The 17879-nt window shown below is 38.4% G+C and overlaps 1 protein-coding gene and 1 long non-coding RNA gene across 2 annotated transcripts in view; both read left to right on the top strand.

Moving 5' to 3' along the window:
* The window catches only part of LOC308195238, a 56900-nt gene extending 45674 nt beyond the window's left edge, over positions 1-11226 (top strand). The window contains exon 3 of the long non-coding RNA XR_013951368.1: positions 5580-11226. This is a non-coding gene — a long non-coding RNA (uncharacterized lncRNA). The remainder of the gene's footprint in view (positions 1-5579) is intronic.
* The window catches only part of SPON1 (spondin 1), a 330516-nt gene that overhangs the window by 50139 nt on the left and 262498 nt on the right, over positions 1-17879 (top strand). The window lies entirely within an intron of this gene.

Raw genomic sequence — 17879 nt, 5'->3', positions numbered from 1 at the left:
TATTTCTGCATGGAAAATAGTGTGGTTTTTTTTTTGTTGTTGGTGGTTTTTTTTGTTTGTTTGTATATTGTTAGTTCCTAATCTGGTATATACATAGCCATGTATATGGCAGGTAGCTTGCGGACATATTAACCCAGCAAATAAATACGAGAAATTTTTCTCAATAAAATGCTGTTAGTGGCCAAGTAGAAGCTACGTGAGTGGAAATAGGAACTGGGGAGGAGGGGAAGATGAAACAAACATAAGGGGACAGTTCCATAACTGACTTCTGCAAATCCTATGACATTTCATATTAACTGAGGATTTTGAAGGATTTTTATAATCCCAAACCATTTTATTTTTTTCTGTCCATTCAAGATGCATATTATTTCCATTTCTGTAGACTTTTTTTCCGATGAGTTTTCTTCTGCAGTGTTCCACTTATTTTGCTATTTGTCCTCCTTGCAGCATATCCTGGTTTCATCCTCCCTCTCCTTTTGCTTTTGCTAATCTAAGATGGAAAGCACCTGAATAAAACTGTGCTGCTAGCCCACAAATCTATGTGCTAACTGCTGAGCTCAGAAAAAAACATACTTTTTCAAGGGTTTGAATCCAATTTGCTCAAAGCCAAAACCTTTATTTACAGTTGTTTATGAGTAAGGGGAGTAGTAATGGCCTATTTATTCTAATCTTAAAATGTGACTCCACTTTTCTCCTTGATTTACTCAGACCTCTGTTAAAGAAATTATGCAGTGGCGAAAGACCATAAGTTTCTGACTCAGGCATGTATTATTTCAGACTAAAAGCTTGCTTTGAATGGGACTACTACTAATCCAGCAAATGGTAGTGCTCTAAACAAGGTGGGTGAAATACATGGAAGAACCTGACTGAGTGCTATGTCAGTGCACACTGAAAGCCAGGACGGAAGAACCTCTCTGGTGGTTTCTGTTTTGCACTTCTGGTGGTTTTTTTTTTTTTTTTTTTTTTTTTTTTTTTTTTTTGTTTTTTTTTTTTTTTGTTTGTTTGTTTGTTTTCCCTCCCTTCACAAGTGTGAATTTTAATGCCAGTTCCTGCTCAGGGTTGATCAGAGCAACAAACATTGAAATCCCACAGATGAAATGCAAAAACCAAGAGATGGCAGAGGTGGCAGAAGCTTCACCTGATCCTCTTAAAAGCCTGGTCACCTTGCTTGCAAGTGTTTTTACTCTGAGGGACTGAAGTTGGAGCTCTTCATTATTCTGGACAGATTGAGGCAATCCAGGGCTTTCTGTGAGTGACACTTCTGCTAATCAAGTTTATTACAGTATTTGCCATCAACTTCAAAGCAACACAAATCTCCTGTGTATTTGACAGCTTTTTCTGATGCAAGTCCTTTGCTGTGGATACAGTACAGCCTACCCTGCCCTGTTATTCCTCTTGGGTATCAGACCCAGGGAAGAGCCACTGCCATCCCTTTTTTGTCTTCAGATTTCTGGGGTAGTGGATCATGCTTGTCTGATGCACAGGGCCCCCTATCACAGGTAGTCTCCTGCTGTGTGGGCTTATTGTGGGTATTTTCTGTCTGTGGTCCACGTATTAAACTCAGATCTATGTAGCTTTTGGCAGAAAGTTGCACGGACCATGGTCTTTTTAAAATTTGAGAAGTGTTGAATCTCAGCATAGTGACTGCAGATTTTCTGCAGATATTTCATGCAGATTTTTATTGCAGATATTTCATGCAGATTTGTTTCAGCAGTCAGATTTGGTTTCATGTTTCACTGTAAAAAGTTGGCCAAATTTACAGCAATTGGAAACCAGTGTAGTTCTCTAGACAAGAAGCTCATGCTGTTTTATTATAGCTTACAATGGGACAGTCTTGTTTATGGGGGGTCAATGGACTTAAAACACTCTATGAAAACATTGCTTTAGCTAATAGAATATTAGAGTTTAGTTCAGACGTGGGCATAAATAGGGGGTCTCCACTGGGGTCTTTTTCAAGATATTCTACAGAAAATAGTGTATGAGAGGGTGTGTGTGTGTAAATCTAGAAATATGAGAAAAATACTGTAGCAATAGTGTCTGCCTAGAATTGAATTTATCCCAGTGCAGGCAGCTCAATGCAAATAGTACCTAAACTCCAATTTGAGGTCTTACAAGGATGGCTCTTGCTGATTCTCTGCCTTACTGTTAATTCCGTCTATCAGAGATGAGAATCGATGTAGTTTACTGATTTCTTTCATACTAACTGATGTACAGATGTGATTTAAAAAGGGAATGATTTGAAACTGGTTTAAATTTAATAAAACCTCATTTAAATAAACCTCATTTATAAAAGGAGAGGGTGATCTCAGAAGTGAACTGGATTTGTAAAGAAGTGTTACTACTCTTTGGTTTGTTCTTGAAGTATAAATTGAAATTCTGTTAGCAGCAATATCATGGATGTACGAAGGCTTCCCCTGATGGAAAATCTCTATTGAGACTTTTAATTAGGAGATGCTTGAAATGAGGCAAGTTGCTTATTTGAAAAACAGGACATGATCATGCTATTAGAAGTGCAGGCTACAATCCTGCCCTTTTTATCCATGTGGACTGTTGATCTGCAAAATGAATATTTGCCTTCAATCTCTGCAGCATATGGGAGAAGGCAGAACATTGGCCACTACCCTGTTTGACTCTGCAAAGCAGATGCTTAGCTGTATTTGCCTTTTTCCATTTGAATAACTTACTATTATCAGCTTGGATACAATAATACATCTATGGGGTTTATTTTATATATCACAAAGATTTGGATTAAGCCTATGAACCAGAAATATTGAAGGCAGACAGGGCATCTTCCTCTTTAAAATCTTGTAACTTAAAAGTAATCCTATGTTTAAATCTAAGCATATGGAACAAAAAACTTGGACTATTTTCTACCACTTACGCTAATCTACCTATTTTTCTTGTAGTAGAGAAAGTTGCGTTAGGGATATCTTATTTCAACGTATTTTTCTGAAGACTTGATAGTGAATGTTCTTCTGAATTGATGAATACACATGTTGACTGGATTTGCATTTGATGATTCAAGAAAAAAATGTTCCCATTTCTCAGTTCCTAAAACTTCAATAGCAATTTAACTAATCTTTTTTTTTTTTAAGAATGGAGAATTATTAAAGTTTATTTAAAGAATAAGTCTGAAAACCAGACCTTTAAAACAACTCGTTATGCCAAATGGATGTTAATCCTTGATATCTCCCTTTGAAGGTGTAGTCTTTGTCCTTTGTAGAATCTAAGCACTCCTTAGAGTGCTATATATTTTCTTTAGTAACTATGAATGAAAACATACAATTCCATGTAGATTTTCTTTCTGCAGGCTTCATTTTAAAATTGTTTTAATTCAACCAATGAAATATAAAAGGTAAAGATAGGAGATTCATTCTGGTACTTAAGTTCATTAAACTTCATTTAATTAGAAGTAGAACTTCTGTTGGTATACTTTAATGCTAGGTTTTAATTTGCATCGTGGCAAAAGAGTGATTTGTAAATGGAGAAAAATTGGACATATCCGTGAAAACTTGGCAAGTAACCTCCCTTTTACAGGCAGCTTATAAAAATCAATTTCACAGAGGGGGGTGGTAGTTCAGATATCATAGATCTGCAGGGCAGAGAATAAAACTGCCTTGACATCCTTGCTAGCAGATCAGATACGTAGATCCACTAACCTACCAGCTACTGGAGAACTGTGCACAGAAGGCAACTCATTGGCACTCCAAAATCAGCTGCTCGCCTTTTGCAGGGATGCATAGTAACTTGGAAAACATGGGCCATAGGAGATTTGGTGTTTCTATGCCAAATGAGAATTCTTCTAATCTTGTGAGGGGTGAATAAATTTGCTTTAAGCTGATTTACACTGGCAATATGCTCAAAACAGATGGAGTACATCAGTTCCTTGATATAAAGTCTCTTAATGAGCACTGCCAACCAAAGGAGCCCCGACACACAATGCTGCAGACACTGTAGTCACACAGAACAGCACACTAAGTGGATCACATCTGTATAGCAAGGCAGACTTTTATCTCCATTATTCTCTTTCCAGCTGTTACAAAAACTGGACATAAGGTTCATTTTTCCCATATGGTTTATTGCAGAAACAGTGGTTCTGCAATGGTGGTTTAATACAGTTTACCTAGATTAGAGGGACCTAAAACAGACTGTCACTTTGAATCGTGCAAGATTATGCAGATCGAGCTGTCAGTGGTTAGGAGGTGTGAGATAAGATCAGTTGCAGAGCTGCTACTTTCTGATCTTAACATGGTTACTCCAGTGCATATGTATACCCTACAAAGTAATCTAAATAGACATTCATATTTCATTATGTATACAGGCAAGTAATCATTTGAGGCATTTATATTTTGTTTAATTTCAGAAATAAACAGCTTTATTTCCTATTATAAGACAACAAGGACATACTGGCTAATATGATTTTTAAGTAGTTTTTGTATCAAGATGCAGGTAAAGATAATTATTAAAAATGCTAGCTAGCTTATACAATATGATTAATCCTGGCATTAGCATAATGTTCGGTATATTTTAAAAAGAGAAGAGTAAATTTAGTGTTTTAACACCCTTCAGCAGATGCATTACAGTTGGGATAACATTCTTGTTCAGCTATTTCAGCTTAAACTATTCCTGTGCAGTCTTTTGATTCTCCAAACTAATATTGCAGATCAAATTAACATTCGTGATGTTCATCATTAGCTACAACGTATTAGAGTAAAAATGTGGGAGGGAAAGAATTAGAGGACAATATTGGTTTTAGATGCTTTTGCTATGCTATTCTTGTACAGCCTGTGCCATTAGACCACTAAGTTTTCTAGCTCTTCTTTCACCCTTGCAATTTTTAGAGGGGTGTGTGTGTCCTTGCAATACAAGAAGTTGCATCCTTTTAGAATCTTATGGAATTCAAAAGTTAATACTTAGAAGTTGTTAGAGTGAATTCATTTTATGGTAAGTAAAACAATTGCAGCATTGATATTTCCCCCCCTCCCTGAAGGAGGATTAGTGTAAGATGTTGAGGACGTTGCGTTTTTCTCTAGTACAATACTCTGTTGTTCACATGTAGAAGAGATGCCCGTTAATGGCAAGTGGTATATTTGTTTTCCCACCAAGGCTGACACACAGTTTCAAAGGTCAAGCACTGTCTGATGCTGCATTTACAGGCTTAAACTTCTCTTTTCCCACAGTGGATGAATTTGTATGAGAACTACCCCAGCTGCTTTTCCGATAGCTGGAATGTGTCTCTAGCAGTTCTGCTGCTGCTTTGCTTCACTCAAAGCTGAATGCAGCACAAGTTACAAGCTAATTAGACTGTCCTGTTAAATAATGCAGTGCTTTCTGGGGGAGTGGGGCAGACCTGGATAACCATAAGCAAATGCCTCAGGTTATGAAGTTGATTTTTTTCTTTTTTCAAAGAGCTGAATTGAGTGTTTCTATCCTCACTCTGAGTAACAGGTGAAAATGCAGCATTAGAGCAAGCTGGGGGGTTGTGTGTTAATTTTTATTTTTTCACCTTATGCATTTGATATTTCCATAATCCTTTTTTTTTTTTTTTTTTTTTTCCCCAATCCATGCCTCAAATCAAGAAGTTGGAGGAAAAAAGAGCATCGCTTGGGAGGTGCTTACTTAAACCAAGAACCGAACTTTCTGCTCTCTTTCGGAGTCATTGCCTCCGCTGCGTGCTAGCGGTTGCTGAAGGGAGATTTCAGTCCCTTCCCGTGCTCCCCTCATTAAGCAGCAGGCACTGGTTCTGGCCAAGCACTTTGTACGTCAGTCACACAGGGCCTCCTCTTCCCTTAGCTGTGGCAGGCAGGCGAGATAATGTCCTCTTGTATTCAGGCAAGACCAAACTTGGTGAAGCATAAAATCAGTTATTTCCAACCAGCTTACTTTTGATTGAAGGAACAGCTTCTAGTCTCACAGCAAGAGGACTAACTTGTCACTTACTGAAGCAATTTACCTGTTCCAAAAGGAACAGCAATTGTTTCAAAGAACGAAAGCAGCCACTGTTAAAAACAGAAGCTACCCAAACTGTATAGGATTATTCTAATATTGCTTAGGAACAGATCACCCTTCTTATTTGTTTTGAAGCTAGCATTTTTTAAGATCTCTAAGAAAGCATTTAATTAACAACATAGAAGGGAAAATGAGGTATTTAAATAAAAAATTATGTTTAATCATTTATTATAAGTGTATTCCAGAATTAATTCAGGGTAAGATTTTGACCAGCAAATGTCATGCTACTGTGTTCCTTTTTGCTTTTGAACAGTTCTTCAGTCAGCAGGGTAAAATTACAGTGCTTTTAAGAAAATTAATTATTTTTAGTTTATTTTTACTGCACGTCGTTTCAAAGAAATGGTGTGTCACTGACCCCCTTCTATATTATTGTTCCGCGTGTTAGCTCAAGTGCAATAATTGCTTTTTCTTGAAGGCTGAGTGAGGCATCGACCTGTGAAGTATGAGTTAAAGTTCAAATTATCCAGCCTTTGTTCTTTGCTTTAGACTACCTGCTCTGAATATATAACGTGACCAGTAACGTATCAAATAAGATGCCTTAAAAATATATTTTGCAATTCTCCGGGTAGACTCTGGGCAGGATACAAGTACAAAATGTTTACTTTTAAATAAACATAAGAACTTAACGATGAGCGTTAGTGCTGTGTCCTATTTTATAGCCAATACATTCCCTTTTCTGTTTTCTAACAGATCAGTCTCAGTGCTAAACTGTACTCTGCACTTTGAGCTTTTTCTTATGAGAAGTAGCAAAAAACACTTCAGTTTATACGTTGATTTAGCTGTGTATGTTGTGTGAAGTATTTTATGGTCAATGGGTTAAGTTATTTCATGACACGAAATAAGATTGTCACAGGTATAAGCATTGACTATCCCACCGAAGGTCAGCATTGTGTCTAGTGTTTTTTTGGCACTTCCATCTTTGAGATCTGTGCTTGTTATTATAGTTAAGCTACAGAGTTGAAACAAATACATAGCTGAGCTTGGGTATCAGGAAAAGGCTAGGAAGAGGGAAAATAATATCTGTAATTCATTGCAACTCCCACAAACAATTTATTAACGGGGCAGCCTGTCGTATCTTTCCTTGTCCCCTTTCCAGTAGATCAGTCATGCTACTTACTGGAGTAGTGAAAGAGTGAAGCTTTATTTAAATCACTATAAGATAATTAGATTAAATATTCAATAGCATCTTGATGTCCCTCGATGGCAAAACATTGCCATCTCTGGTGTATTGATTCAACCCAATTACAATCAGATGTGTAGAGTAACATCCTATTCCTCCGAGGCTGCAGCTGGTCACCGAGAGTGAGGTGGCTGCAGTGTCTTGTGCTCTCGTTAACGTGCAAATCCAGTCTGTATGGGGCTGTTATTCTGGTCCATTCTCAACCACTGGCTTTCCCTGTGCTACTGAGTGAAGATACCATTACTCCACTGTCCAAAGTCTGTCTGTCGGTGAACTCATCTGTGTCTAGGTAGAAATCCCCACTGCTGTTGAGGATCCTGGGAAATGGCAGGCAAAGCTAAAACCCCTTAATGAAAAATAAGTGACCGATCAGTGCAATACAGTCGTATTTCTGTGAGATTGCCAACTTGTGCCAACTTTGGTCAACATTATTCTTTGCCTGGAGGTTCTACGATTAGATCAGATTTTCTAAAACACTTCAGTCTTGTGCACATATAAGAAAGGGGGGAAAAATATTTTTAAGTGGTGCTGATGTGTTGTTATAGTAACACCTAAGGTCTAGTAATCTGAGGCAAAACATTTTGAACATTTGGCCTCTTGCAATTTTCTGGTAGCCCCATGATCCCTTTGTGTTATTTCAACACCACTATTTCTCATTTTTATTAGTGATTTGGTGAGCTCCTGCTAGTAAATTCTTCATACTTTTTATGTGTACATCCTGAAGTTTAATTATACATGGCTATACTGATTGGGCCAAAGATCCACCTAGCTTAGTGTCTTTGATCCAGCAATATCCTAAAGTGAGAGGCTAGGGAAGAATGTAAGTACAGGCAATACTTCACCTAAGTACTCTCCTTGTCTCCTAACCAGTTGTGGCTCAGTCTTCCTGTTCCAGAAATGGTTTCTGCGTATTAAGTTGTCTTCGTTGGATTCTGTTCCAGGAACCTGGTCATTATTCTCTGAACCTGTGTTAACTTTTAGTATCTAATATTAGATGCCAGAGACTTAAATCAGAATAAGGGTTAGAACTGGGGATATTGGATGAAGTAATGTAGTTCTGGTCTTGTTTCAACCATTATTTCACTGTGAGACTTTGGGAAATTGTAGTCTCTCTAAAGGTTTAAATTTTATACTTTTAATACATGAATAATACTTAGAAGTCTTGAGAGCTTTTTCTCTCTCTGAGAGCGCCATGAGCAGAGCAAATAAAATATTATCATTTACCTTTCTCATCTATGCTCTTCTATATCAAGGAAGCACTGTGAGAGAAACACAAACATAAAAGGAGAAAATTTATTCCCTTTAAAGAAATTGTTGAGAAACTTGATGCAAGAAAGACCAATGATATGGTATGCTTTCTCCTGATCTCAATTTTAAGCATCTAAATCATGTTTCTACCCACACATTTACACCAGGTGTAGCAAAAGGAAAAATTATTTTGCAGCCTTGTCATAAAGAACCTATAAACTCATGAAATTGGTTCTTCTCACCAAGTCTAGAAAACTTATTCCATCATGGAGTGTAGATCTTGAACTATGAACAAATGAGATTTAAGGCCTGCTTTACTCTAATGACAGTATTTCATCGAATAATGAAGAAAAAAGAATTTGAGGGGGCTGCAGTTAGCCCTATACTATAGAGTACTTACTCTGCAAAAACTATCGCAGTTATGGCTGTTAAGTGAGACATCTATAGGAAGTAGTCTGAATACAACCCACGGTGGCTAACAGACAGCAGGCAGAACAAGTAGATATTGAAACTACTACTCAGCATGATCCAAAGGCAACTATTTAAAGGCATCAGATTTATTTATTTTTTTATTTTTTAATATATGTGAGTTCCTAGGCATGTGAAGAGCTATCACAGTAAGTGGCCTCCGAAGTGAATGGAGCTGAAGAGCCTGGCTCTCGGTTCATGCTTCTGTTATTTTCAGATTCTGAAAACCCAGCATTTTTTGTTTGTCTACCCTAAATAACTTTATTAGTCTTATCATAAGCTTTTGAACTAGTAGTAGTTCTCTTAAAAGTACTCAGCACAAAGGTGACAGTGAATGCTTTCTGCTGTCCTCCCTCCTCTTTGAGCGTAGAGACTGAGGATAAGGTTATTGCTTTTTCACCACAAGGATTGTGACCCAGTTGAATGGGTTGTGCAGAGAGCTTGTGCAGTTTCTGTCCCTGGAGGTCTTCAAGACCCCACGGGATAACTCCCTGAGTAGCCTGGTCTGATCCAGCTGTGACCCTATTTTGGTAAACCTCCTGAGAATCCCTTCCAGCCTGAATTATCCTATGATCCCATTCCCATTTGGATAATAGAGGTAACTGGATTTACATCTTCCACATCTGGAATAGCTCCCTACTCTTTGAGCTATTGCATTAAAACAGAGCTTTAATCTTTTTTTTTTTTTTTCTGGCAATGTTTTGGTCAGTCTTTTTGGTTAAGAGGGCTGAAACTGCTCTCACTTAATGAATGGATAGTCTAAGGAGACCAAATTTAGGAGGAATTTCTGGAATTCAATCCCACAATAACAGAGGCCTCTATGATTACTTGGTAAAGTGTCTGCAGAGAGTCAGGATTTCAGATTTTTTTTTTTTTTTGTATTTTCCTTCTAGCTAAGACTAGACATCTCCTTGCTTAGTATACGGATTTTAGGAAAAATTCCACTCTGCATGCAAGTCCGTGGCACTATTTCCAAATGCTTACAGGAAAGCTGGAGTATAGTTGGAACAGTTTTTCTTTTCTGCTACTGAACTGGATGCTGCTCTCTGAGAAGCCAATTACTGTTAACACGTTGTTTGAATGTTTCTGATCTGTTTTCATTCAAAACCAAAACAGATGAGCTTGGAACACCTTGAATGGCAATTTCAAATAACCTGGCTGTCTTCAGTGTAATCTCATGTGGTAGTTTAACTGCTGGGAGATTGGAGGGGGCTAACATCTTAATTTGCTGTAGCTGTCTCCAAAATAGCTGCTCGGCTGTTCTGTGATGGGAGGGCTAAGATTCAGACTTCCACCTCAGAGGCTAAATATTAACAGGTCTGCAGCCCTCACAGCTGTCGTGGCTAAGTTCTTTTTTTCACTATTCCTGGCTACCTTCTCCCTTCTGTTCCTCTGCTGAAATGGTGGTTTTGTCTCTGTGTACATTACCAGCTATTTGTGGAGGAGCTATCAATCAGGACTGCCCCAGCTAACACCATTTTATTTTATTTTTTCTCCTTTCATTTCTGTACTGGCATTAAGACAGTGTTGGCACTGAAGTTGTGAGAAATACTGACAGTAAAATAAGATTGAGACTTTTGGTTCCATATATTTGTAGAAACTTTTATGAGGGTTTGGAAACGATAGCTGAGCATATTTGCATGGATGAAAGAGCCAGTTTACATACCTGCAGCTAGTTGCTTTATTGCCTGCTAAGACTTAGCCTTCTTTTTCCAAATAAGCCTTGAGATCTGCATGACATTATGTCCATGTATTCATTCTTAAATATATCATTAAGGGGGATAAATGAGAGTAAATATGCTATGTAGATGTTAAAGACCTCTAAGCAAGGTGCTCCATGAAGCTTTCTTAAGAGATGGTGGGGGATGACTGTTCAGACTGTACCCTTCTCCATGAGCGTGTTCTTTGTGTAGGGCATGTATTTAAGGAGCATCCATCAGCATGTTTCTGCAGGGAAAACATACTGCATCAGACTGCATGCTAATGAACAAGTTGCTAAATGTGAGCTAGCATCTATTGTAACAAGGAAACAAGTCAGGTTTAAAAACCTTTGAGATGTTTTTGCATATTTTAGTGTTAAACACTACAAATGCTATTTCAAAATCATAATTTCCTTTCTCTGACACAGCAACATTAACTCTTGGTTAATGTTTTCTAATGCCATGTGTTTTCCTGGAGGCCGAACTATCTAAACCAAAACCTCATCATTCCTGCACTGCTTTTTTCAAAGAATTATTTCAACAAAACCTGACTGGCTGAAAGGAAGATGTCTTCTAGAGTAATCCTGGAATAAATATTCTGAAATATTAGTTAGAAGTAGAATAAATATATCTGAATAAGTAAATCAAACTCTCTGGAAGTGCTGTCTTGGGGGGGGGGGGGTGGAGGGGAGGAATGTCTGAAATCAGGTATTACAGGCATGTTGGGGAACTAAAATTAGTATTTCCAAGTCCTTAGTGTGTGCTTTTATTAAAAAAAAAAAACAAAACACCTTGAAAGTTGAATTTTCAAAATACTTGTGTAGAAGATTTTTTTTTGTCTGTTTAAGTAGGCACCTTTAGTTTTAAATACTAAATTCTATAGCTCTTGAAGGTGGCAATGACTTCTTGGAGAGGTAGTTTTTGCTTTGTGTTTTCAATGAATTTGTTTCAGTTTCACTATTTTCTGAATACCTGTTTATGTTCAGAAGACCTTCTAGTCTGTAAAAATAAATAAAATTCATGATATTAGACAGTAAGAGACAACTGAACTCTTAAGCTACATATTTTCAAATCTGAAATAGAGCAAAATTCTCTGAAAATACTCTGCTGCTTTTGAACTTTTAGCATTGGTGCTGTAACTGCTTTAACAATACAAACAGATAGTTTGCTAAGTAAATTATAAAGCACTGGTTGTGTAAGGGAATAACAGTGACATTAAAATTCTAGAAGCGCTATCATATGATTTTGCAACTTTAACTTATTCCAAGAAAGATCCATACAGTGTTGGCTATTAGTGATTCTGAATACAAGCTGAAATTCGTTATATAGGCAATTTACTATTGCTGTTCTTCTGGAGTTTGAATTAGTCACAATATCCTACTTTTTATAAAGGGTAAACACTTTTTTTTTTCTTCTTGATATTTGACAGAGGGGCTTGCAATTCAGTGATGTCACACAGCATTTGTATGTATTTATCTACTTCTTGTCAAATTTTCGTCTAAAGGATCCCAGCCAAGGAGGAAAGTTCTCTTGTAGCAGGAACTCTACTCACAATGAAAGAGGCTGCTTCCCAGAGAACTTTCACACACAGGATCTGTCTCTGAATGTCTATCCTCATCCTTTGTGCTCTTTTCTTTCACAGATGCTTATTAGCAAAGAGAAGTTGATTGCAAATTAATTGCTTTGCTTTTTCTCACTGTTTTGCCCCTACACACACTCCTTGTAACTTGTTGTGTAAAGTGCCCTACACAGCTAGCATTAGTTTTGCACATCTCCTGGGAACAGATTCCAGGCTCTTTAATCAAAACTTTTTCACTGCCATTATGATCACCTTTACAAATTATATTCCTAGCGATGATTTCTCAGTTATTGCTTTAAAAAAAAAAAAAAGTTTCACAGCTCTTCAGCCCAAACCACTCAATACAGCTGTATTGTTTTTCAAAATAATTAAACTAGAAAATAAGACAGCATTTTCTTCTCAGAAAATACGTTGTCCTTCTCCTGGCATTTTCATACTAACAGTATATTTAAAGTATGTTAGTCTGTAAAGTTTGCTTCATGATAAATCTAACTATTATACTTCATCTGGGTAGAAACAATCTAAAGGTAAAATTTAAAAATTGGAAGTTAAAATACAACTTCTTAGGCAGAAAGTTTGGATTTTTGTATGTCAGCACAGCTGATTTTTTTTTTTCCACGCCTGGGTAGAGTAGTGACTTGTCAACAGATCAAGTAAATAGTTGAAAAAATCATTACTTGCTTTAAAAGATTTTGATATGGAAGGCCAAACCAAATATAAAAGTTCCTGTTATTTTGCTAGAGTCTGAAAAATGTACCATGATTTTTTTGCCCCAAAACAGCATAACCTGAAGCTGAAATGTGTGAGTCAAAGAACTGATGTTATGTTTTATTTCTTTATTTGTATTTGTATAGCTAAGAAGGAAACTCCTAAGAGCAATATTACCTCTAAGAGAAACATTCCAAGCTTTGAGTGTAACTTAAAGGCTTGAAATTTCCATCACTGTGTGACAATTTTCTGACCAAGAACTGCATGTGAAGAACACTTTGTATTTTATCCATTGTCATCCTATGGAGCTATAGTGTAGTCAATTAAAATTAAATTTTTAGTACAGTCATGCAAATATTCCTTTAAGAGAGTTTGGTCTCTAATGTGGCTGATGCATCTCTCTTTCTGCACTCTCTGCATTGTTTTCTAAAAAAAAATAAAAAATAAAAGACTTCACGCTGTAATTATAATGAATGAAAGTGCATGTACTGCTAGTCAGTCACCCAGTAAATGAGAAGCAAGCCTTTAGGTTATTCCATCAGACGGTAGCTTAACAGATCCTTTAGTAGTGGGAGGTGAAGGTTACATGGGCAGTTGAATTTCAATTTACTTTTTTAATAAAGGGCTATGCTTATAAATGCTGCTGGGTATCTTTTTCTTGGAGCAATTGGCTTTTTGGTGAGTAGAGCAAATCAAACCTGACCTATCTGGTGGCTTTCTACTTTGGAGTGACTGCATCAGTTCACAAAGGAAGACTGAGTGATATCATCTACCTGGACTTCTGCAAGGCCTCTGACATGGTCCCACATGGCATCCTGATCTCTACGCTGGAAAGAGACATATTTGAATGATGGACCAATTGGTGGATAAGCAATTGGCCAGATGGACATAACCAGAAAGTGGTGGTCAATGGCTCTGTGTCCAGGTGGAGACCAGTGATGAGTGGTGTCCATCAGGGGTCTGTCTTAGGACCCGTGATATTTAATATCTTTATCAGTGACATAGACAGTGGGATCGAGTGCATACTCAGCAAGTTTGCAGATAACACCAAGCTGAGTGGTACAGTTGGTAGAAGGAAGGGAGGCCATCCAAAGGGATCTGGACAGGCTTGAGAAGTGGGCCCATGCAAATCTAATGAGGTTCAACAAGTGCAAGGTGTTGCATCTGGGTTGGGGCAATCCTGGACATGAGGACAGTCTGGGAGAAGAACTCATGGAGAGCAGCCCTGCAGAGAAGGACTGTGGGATTCTGATGGATGAAAAGTGTGACATAAGCCAGCAGCGCATGCTTTCAGCCTAGAAGGTCAACTGCATTCTGGGCTCCATCTACAGAAGTGTGGCCAGCAGGTCAAGGGAGGTGGCTGTGCCCTTCTCTTGTTTTTGTGATGCCCCATTTGGAGTGGTGCATCCAGATCTGGGGAACCCAGCACAAGAAAGATGTAGACCTATTGGAGCAAGCCTAGAGGAGGGCCATGAAGATGCTCAGAAGGCTGGAGCCTTCTTGTTATGAAGAAGGAGCTGGGGCTGTTCAGTCTAAAGAAGAGAAGGCTCTGGGGAGACTTCATTGCAGCCTTTCAGTACTTAAAGGGGGCTTATAGAAAAGACGGAAAGCGACTTTTTACTTGGGCAGGTAATACTAGGATAAAGGGGAATGGTTTTAAACTAGGTGAGGGGAGTTTTAGATTAGAGGTTAGGAGGAAATGCTTTACTCAGAGGATGGTGAAGCCCTGCAACACACTGACCAGAGAGGCTGTGGATGCCCCATCCCTGGAGGTGTTCAAGTCAACGTCAGATGGGACTCTGGGCAATCTGGTCTGGTGGAGGTGTCCCTGCCCATGGCAGGGGGATTGAAATTGGGATGGGCTTTAAGGTCCCTTCCAACCCAAGCCATTCTATGAAAAAAAACTTGTTTCCTCTGGGAGGCATCCGAGTCTTCGAAGACTTGTACATGTGCCTAGCTTTTTAGGCATGATTTCTTGCTAATAGAAATACTTAGAATGAAATTATTGACAATGAAATTAATCATGGGCCTAACTTTGAGGATCAGTAACTTTCCCTTCAAATTATTCTTAATGGATTTTGGTGCACGTTAAAATCATTGCAAAACTCGCAGCTCTGGAGATTGTTTCCATCTCTGTGCATTTGGAATTGTTACAGCTGGGTGAGTCATTCCTACCTTCTGTGCCACCTTGGTGCTGCATTTCAAAAGGGAGTCAGATGGTCGTCGTTTTAATTCCAAGTAAAGCTGGGGTAATAAACTTAGAAATTTATCTTTTCTAAGGTATTTCTTTCAATTGCTATGATAGAAAATTCACTTTTGGTTAAGTAAGAACAGACACTAAACCTCAGCTAGAACTGCCCTAATTTTACTGATACTGATATCAGTGGGGGTTTTACCATTGAACTGTAATGTAAGAGAAGTGCTGAGCACTTTGAAATTCACATTGAAGAATAGTTACGTGCATGAGTGCTATAATCTTATACCAAATATTGCTTAAATGATGTTAGGGAAGCAAACTGACCAAAAGGAGATACTGGTACGGTACCCTTAGCATAGCTTCACTCAGTCACTACATAAAAGGTTATCAAGTTTTTAAAATAAACCAGTATTTTGCATGTTGTTTATTTTACTTAGAGACTCCTGCAGATTCACAGCATATTATTTTGTGTTGATTAAATTTCTATTTTGAAGTGTTTAAAAGATACAATACACATTTTTAATGAAGTTGGTTCATGAAGATTTCATGCTTTTATTTATTCATAGATGATACAATTTTATTGCCTTCCTGTCAAGTCTGAATATACGCTTCTGTAAAAGAAGCAAGGCTCCTCTGAAGCATTGCTGTTGGAACAGCAGCAACGTTTTTGGGCAATGCATGAAATGGACATCTAAATTAGACATGCCACAGAACAGTGGGCTGGTAAGGTTATTTTAGGTAACATATCTGTGCAGGCAGCAAGCTTTCCCAGTGTTAATCTTAGCAGAAGAGAGGCTAAATGCTAGCCTTTTGCTTTCTATTTATCTAAGGTTCTTCTTGATTTTAAGCAATATGGGAAGCCAGCCTGTGGCTAGTTGGCCTTGGCTGGCTGCTGGGCTCTTCACTCTTTCATTCCTAACTCCTTCAACTTCTCACCCCTCACCCCAAAAGGCACAGAGGCACGGGGAACAGGGGTTTGTGGTCAATTTGTAATGGTGTAACTTGGCTGCCCCTTTCTCCTTGCTCTCCTCCCTTGCTCTGCCATGGTCCTCTCCATGGTCCCCTGGGGCAGTCCCCTGCAGCCCCTCCTCCTCCTCCCTCAGCCCTTGAGATCTGCAGGGCTGCTTCTTGCACTTTTTTCCTCAAAGTCCTCCAAGGCTCTTTGCCGGTTCCTCACAGGTTTTCCCTGAGGCACCACCAGCCGGGCTGATGGGCTCAGCTGCAGCCTGGAGCGGGGCGGCCGTCAGCCATTGCTGTCTGCCACAGGGCAGCCGCGGCCTCTCCTCACAGAGCAGTGCCTCGCCAGCGCCTGCGCCCGACACGCTCTTGTAGGGTGGGCACGGGTCAAAAGCTACCACTGCAAGCTCACCTGACACAAAAGAGTTTTCAGCAACGTGTGTGATCTCTTCTGAGAGCGTGCATCTGGCTTTCCTGGTACTCTTACTTTAATTTAGAGGTACGCACTAAAAGGCCTTGCTTAAAATTCAAAACGGTATTAGAGTTCCAATCTAAAGATTCAAAAATAACACCATTCTTTTTGTTCTGGATATTTCCATAAATTTCTGGAATTTTATTTTTGAGGCCTAATCCTGAAACTGCTAAAAGTTTTCTTCTCTTTTCACCTATCTAAGCAGTCTCTCGTACTCTCCATTTTCTGTTGGCGGTAGTGCTGCTCGAAGTAAGCTGCTATGGAGGTTTGATCTCATCAGCTCTGGAATTGTGCTGTTTTGGATTTGAACCCACAATTTGTTTATTTTTTTCTCACTGTGACAAAAGCTGTACAGAGAGATGTGAAGAGCCAAGAGTGGCTTGTCTTTAATCTTTAGAAACAAACAAAAAATCTGCCTCAGAAACAAAACAACCTGCCACAGATATATATATTTTTCCTGTGAGAATTTGGAGGCCTTAGCTTTCATATTCTGTGGGGAAAAAAATTAAAAAACCCTTGTTCATCTTCACTTTCTATGAAAATGCATTTACTTTATTCAGTTTGAATTTATCAATTCCAGGTTTCAGTGAAACAGGCAATTATAGGGAAAAATTTTCTTGTTTTCTAAAGAAACATTTATTATTTCTACTTGAGGAAAAAGTTGTTTAATTCTTAGTCACACAGAATATTCTGTAAGCAGGGTGTTCTGTGGAGCAGCGTTTATTTATGAATTGCACTTATATCAACAAAATTAAGGATTGTTTGAAATGCCTTACAGATAGCTGCAGCAGTGTCAATCATTTGAAAGTAGGTATCTTTTTATAGAATACTTCTCAGGATGTCGTCTTGAACTTTCCTGTGAATTTTACATAAAATAAATTAGTTCTTCCATCAGCCAGTAAATTAGAAGATTGAAGTGAGTAGCTGTTCAAATCAACATGTTGTTATCATTAGGTACCACAGATACATATTAAAATATGGATATATTAGCTGTCTTTCCTCCTCATTCCGTTATACCTAATCATAAGGTTGTCTCAGATGCCTGATTTGCAGCCGAGCTGTAATGACGGCATCATTCTCTTTGGTGTGCTCTGAAGGCACAGCTTCTGTGAGTTGCTCTGGCAATGATGTGATTGAACTAGGAGATGGAATCAGACTTAATGAAGTAATGTTCTGCTCAGACAAAGCGTTTCAGGAAAATGGTGTTTCCTTTTGTTCTGGTCGTTGTTTAATCTTTTGCCACTTAGCTACGTATAGCTTTGTACATTTAACTTTGATCATCTTCAAATGCAAAAAGAAAATCTGTGTGCTGAAGCTTCATAATGTCGCTCACAGACCGCTTTCCTGGTGTGTCTGAACTG

The sequence above is a fragment of the Anser brachyrhynchus genome (assembly GCF_964034855.1).
Source record: "Anser brachyrhynchus genome assembly, chromosome: 5".
Lineage (NCBI taxonomy): Eukaryota > Metazoa > Chordata > Aves > Anseriformes > Anatidae > Anser > Anser brachyrhynchus.
This window is presented reverse-complemented; position numbering and strand designations above follow the sequence as displayed.